This window comes from Octopus bimaculoides, chromosome 19, assembly GCF_001194135.2.
Source record: "Octopus bimaculoides isolate UCB-OBI-ISO-001 chromosome 19, ASM119413v2, whole genome shotgun sequence".
Classification (NCBI taxonomy): Eukaryota; Metazoa; Mollusca; class Cephalopoda; order Octopoda; family Octopodidae; genus Octopus; species Octopus bimaculoides.
The window spans coordinates 22,559,557-22,565,428 of NC_068999.1; the positions used below are offsets into that span (position 1 = coordinate 22,559,557).

Consider the following 5,872-nt stretch of genomic DNA (forward strand, 5'->3'; position numbering starts at 1 on the left):
GAATATATTCCTTCTTAGCCAGGACTGGGCAGCCAGAGATAATATGATTTATTGTTTCTTGTCCATCTCCACATATTCTACAGTTACTTGTTATGTTTCTTTTCATTATATGTTTTTGGTAATTTCTGGTGGGGAGGCTTTGGTCTTGTGCAGCAATTAAAAATCCTTCAGTCTCTGCTTTGAGTCCTGAGCTTCTCAACAATTGCTGGGATTTTTCTCTGTCTATTTCTTTTGCATTTAGTTTAGCCCAGTATTTACCATGTAGGGGCTTTTTTTGCCATCGTTTTATCATGGTCCGTTGCTGTTCTAGTTTTAGTTTGGATTTCATTTGTTTTATAGCTTTTGTTGTTTCTTCTTCTTCTTCTTCTTCTTTTCTTCTTCTTCTTCTTCTTCGTATTTTCGTTTATTATTATTATTATTATTATTATTATTATCATTATTATTATCATTATTATCATTATTATTATCATTATTATTATTATTGTCATCATCATTTTTATTATTATCATTATTTTATGTTTGACTTTTGTCTTGCATTTGTACAAGTTGGATCCAAGTCTCACCCAGAGACCTCAAGAGACAACAAGTTAGAAGTTCATGTAGGTGTTATGCCTAGGGTACCATATATTTGGATTTGTACAGTTTTGTTCTAGTGAATGTTTAAGAAACCATAAGAAAATTATGTGTTTGCTTTAAAATTGAAGACATTGTGTCTACGGGGAGGTTTTTTTACTGTCAAGTCACAACCATGACCTCAGACAGACAATACTTTACGCAATATGTGTGCAGTTCCAAGTAAAGCTGACTGTGGGGCATTTCTAAAGATGTTTCTTCAGGCTGGGTGGTATTGAACCCAATGCTCCAATGACAATGGGGACAACCTTTATGTTTGACACTTGGAGCTGTCACATCTTGACAATTCCAATTTTCAGGTCTCCATATTTTTCAATCTTTTTTCTTTCTTTCATGATATGTTGATCTCCTGGTACTACTATGTTGATTATTAGGTACTCTTCTTTGTCCCTCCTAATGGTTACTATATCTAGCCTTTGGTGCTCTAACATCTTGTCTGTCTGGAAGTCAGTCCCAGAGGATCTTTGCCTTCTCCTTTTTGTCCATTACCTTTTCCAGTGTATGTTGGTACAAAGTACCCATTACCTCATATCCATACTTCTGGCATAGTAGGCAGTGAAGGTTTTGGGCTACTTTGTTATGTCTGTGCTTGTACTCTTTCTGCACAAGACTTTCATACACACTAACAATGTGGGTCATGCTTTTGACCCTCTTCCCACACATTCTGCTGAGGTTTGTTGCACTTGTATGGTATATATCCCTTTTCACTGAGTTGGTATTCAATGCCTGATCCTGGGCAGTGATGATTAGGCTTTCAGCGTTCTGTTTAAGGTCACCCTTGCTGAGCCACCTCCACGATCCTTATGTAATTACATGCAGAGTAGAGTTTCTCCTCACTCGCTAGTTATTCATGATTGGAATTCATTAGTGCTTTCAAGTCCATTGCTGGTAAATCCTTCTGCGTTAGCAACATACTGTGGCAGGTCTTGTTTGCTGTTTACCAAATACTCTGCCACGTTTCTTCTTTCACTGTTGATGCACACGCATACGCTAATCAGGCCACGTCCACCTTTATACCTTTTCATGTAGAGCCTCTGTACGTTTGCCTTAGGGTGGAGGGCACCATGCATTATCATTGTCTTTTGGGTAGTGTGGTTTAGTTGTTTAATCTCTGCTCAAGTCCATTAACACTTTCCATAAGAGGTTAAGACAAGCAATGGGTCAGTAATTGCTGGCCTCATTGCCTCTTTGACCAATCTTTATTATTATTATTATTATTCAGCATGGCCGCAGCTCTGAGCTGAAACTTTGAAATGAAAATAAAAGGTGGTGAGCTGACAGAATTGTTAGAATGCTGAACGAAATACTTAGCAGTTTTCCACCCATTGCTATGTCCTGAGTTCAAATTCCGTTGAGATCGACTTTACCTTTCATCCTTTTGGGATCAATAAATTAAACACCAGTGAAACACTGGGGTCAATGTAATCGACTAGTCCTCTACCCACAAATTTCAGGCCTTGTGCCTGTAGTCGAAAGAATATCATTATTATTATTTTTGGCAATTATTTGATGAAGTTCATTCACCAAATAATTAATCCACATACATTTATATGCAGGTGAGAAAGAGAAGAACTTAATGAATCTACATTTTGATTATTTCATATTTGCTTATATATATATATATATTTTGGGATCCAAGTTTATTTCTATTATTACCCTAAATATGTGCAAACTGATATATTTTAATAGGTTCATTAAGTATGTTACCTCTTTTGGCAATGGTTCAGTTTTACTGACTTTATTGAAGATATTCCTGTTTAAAAAATTACATTTGTGTGGAATTTTATTCCCATATTTGGTGTGATACTAGGTATTAATAGAAACTGTTTTAAGTCCACAGTAAACTTTTCTTTTCTCCAACAATGTCTAATACAAGAAAAAATAGTATCTTATATGAAATTAATTATCAGTGTAAAAATTCTGATTATTTTGATTCTAATTTAAACATTTCTGTTTGTCCTATTGAAATTATATAATTTTTGATGTATATGATGCTAATTTTTTGGAAAACTTTTCCTATTATTGTATATGCAGCATATGAACTAGAAATCAAAGCTTTTTGTCATTATGAACTTTTGGTTTTATGGTTATATACAGCTGGTTTTGAAATATTTGTCCTTAATAACACACTTGTTATAAAATATTCTGCAAGTTAAATGAAAGAAATGACAACGCAGTATAACATGAATGTTGTAACATCAGTTTTTAAAATTAGTAAAGGATGTAAACTTTTAACTGACATTCCTATTGAATCAAATAATTATTTTCAGTTAATATTAATTGCTGGTATTGAAGGCAGTGAGCTGACAGAATTGTTAGCATGTCAGGCAGAGTGCTTAGTGGTATTTCATCCATCTTTACATTCTGAGTTCAAATTCCGCTGATGTCAACTTTCATTCTTTTGAGGTCAATAAAATATGTGCCAGTTGAACACTCGAGTTTGATTTAATCAACTTGGCCCCTCCCCAAACCTCTTGGCCTTATGCTAGAATTTGAAACCAGTATCAATTGCTTGTGAGGACACTATATTTCTTTATGCAATCATAAAGTATATTAAAGGCTTATAAGTTAACACTGTCCTCCACCTGTGTTAGCAGTGTGATCAAATCACTTTTCAAAGTTATTTCTATAGATTTTCTATAGAAATTATCACCAGCACTGAAAGTTTTGACATTTCTCATATGAATTTGTGTATGTAAACAGGGCGATCAATAGATAAAAAAAATAGGTAGAAATAATTTTTAAAAGTAGTTTAATCCCACTGCTAACACAGATGGGGCACAGTTATTGACTTACAAGCCTTTAATATACCTGGTGCATATTATGGTTTCATAACAAAACAAGGTGTCCCTACTAGGTGTGGAAGCAAGGTCTAGAACTGAAGGTCCTTAGAGTTAACCTAGCAAAAACCAAAGTCTTAGTAAGTAGGAAGGAAGACAAATCACAAATACCTTCAGGTAGATGGCTCTGATCAATCAGTAGAAAAGGCATAGTTAGAAGCTCCATAAGATGTACCCGGTGTAAGCTATGAACACATAAGAGGTGCAGCAATATCAAAGGAAGGTTAACTGAAAGATAAGTTTTTGTGTGTGGCAATGCACAGGTGTAATAAACACCAAAGATGTACAGAAAGCATATTCCATCACATGCCAGGGGGAAAAACTAAAAGTAGTTGATAGCTTCCATTACCTAGGTGACCAAGTCAGTAGCATGGGAGGGTGCGCTGAAAGTGTAGCTGCTAGAATAAGAATAACCTGGGCAAAGTTCAGAGAGCTCCTACCTCTGCTGATAATAAAGGGCCTCTCATTCAGTGAAAGGTAGACTGTATGATGCCGGTGTGTGAACAGTCATGCTACATGGCAGTGAAACATGGGTTGTGACTGCTGAGGACATGCTTAGGCTTGAAAGAAATGAAGCTAGTATGCTCCGCTGGATGTGTAATGTCAGTGTGCATACACGACAGAATGTAAGTGGCCTAAGAAGCATCAGATGTGGTGTGCAAGAGAGACAACTGTGTTGGTATGGTAATGTGTTTTGTATGGATGAGGACAGTGGAGGGAACCGAAGGTGGAGGTAGACCCAGGAAGACATGGGATGACATGGGATGACATGGGAAGACCCAGGAAGACATGGGTGAAGCATGACCTTCGAATGTTGGACCTCACAGAGGCAATGACAAGTGACTGAGATATGTTGTGCTTGAGAACACCTGGCAAGCCAAGTGAGATCGTAGTCATGGCTGATGCCAGTGTTGCATAACTGGCCCATTTAAAAACACCCTTCAATTGTCGGGCTTGTGAAGACCTGTTGAACTGTGGGAAATCGTAATTGTGGTTGATGCCAGTGCTGCCTCACTGGCATCTGTGCCAGTGGCACGTAAAATGCACCATTTGAGTGTGTCTGATACCAGTGCTGTCTGATTGGCACATAGAAAGCACCATTCGAGTGTGACTGATGCTAGTTCCTCCTAACTGGCACCTGTGCTGGTGGCACGTAAAAAGCACTGGCTACACTCTCAGAGTGTTAGCATTAGGAAGGTCATCCAGCTGTAATAACCTTACCGAATCAGATTGGAACCTGGTGTAGCCTCCTGGCTTGTCAGTCCTCAGTCAAACCGTCCAACCCATGCCAGCATGGAAAGCGGACGTTAAACAATAATGATGATAATGATATCAGTTACCAAGAATGTGTATATTGTATAAAATTGGTCTATCCAATTGTGTTACACCTCTATATTTGGTAGCTATTTAAGCAATCATCATGGATGGTTAATGGGGTGGATGTGGTGCAGAAGAAGAAACAAGAACTCTTGAAATATGCATATATGCCCATCACCTATTTTTCTATCTTCATTTGCATTTTTTACACAGATGTATTTGTATACGAAACATAACTTTCAGTGCTGCCTGTAATTACTATCGGAAATCTGTAAAAATGACTTTAAAAAGTTTCAGCTAATAAATACATCTTAAGTACATTAAAAGTATTTTGTCTACTATAGTGACACCATCATAGGTTATTACATTTTATATATATATTGATCAAAATTCAAAGAATGTATTGCAAAAATATAAAGATAGATATATTTTTCATAATTTTTTCTTTTCTTTTTCAATTAACACTAAAAACAAAAATATTATTTTGAAAATTTAATGTATTTAGATATTAAATATTTTTCTCCAAGGTAAATATTTATAGGAAATATCCTATTAAGATTTATCTTTCTAAAACCACTTCATTTTAATGCTATTCAATCTTTAATTTGTGTAGTCATACTGGTTGGAAAACTATCTTCATTAACTGTTGTGAGATTGATCTTTTTTTTTTTTTTATTACTTGTTTCAGTCATTGAACTACAGCTATACTGAGGCACCACCTTGAAGGATTTTACTCCAGTGGATTGACCCAGTGCTTATTCTATCAATTTCTTTTATTGAACTGTTAAGTTACAGAGATATAAACAAACCAAAACCAGTTGTCTCATGTTGTCAAGTGATAGTTGTGGCATGGGACAAGTACAAGCACAATAACACACACACACACACAGGCTTCTACACAGTTTCTGTCTACCAAATTCCCTCACAAGGCATCAGTTGGCCTGAGGCTATAGCGGAAGGCTCTTGCCCAAGACACTTTGCAGTGGGAATGAACTTGGAACCACATGTTTGCAATGTGAGCTTCTTAATCTGCACTGATTAGAACATATCATGTAGTCTTATGACTAATGTAAAAAAAAAAA

At 36.3% G+C, this 5,872-nt stretch overlaps 1 protein-coding gene across 4 annotated transcripts in view; it reads left to right on the forward strand.

Moving 5' to 3' along the window:
- The window catches only part of LOC106871647 (transmembrane protein 65), a 144,673-nt gene that overhangs the window by 109,392 nt on the left and 29,409 nt on the right, over window positions 1-5,872 (forward strand). The window lies entirely within an intron of this gene.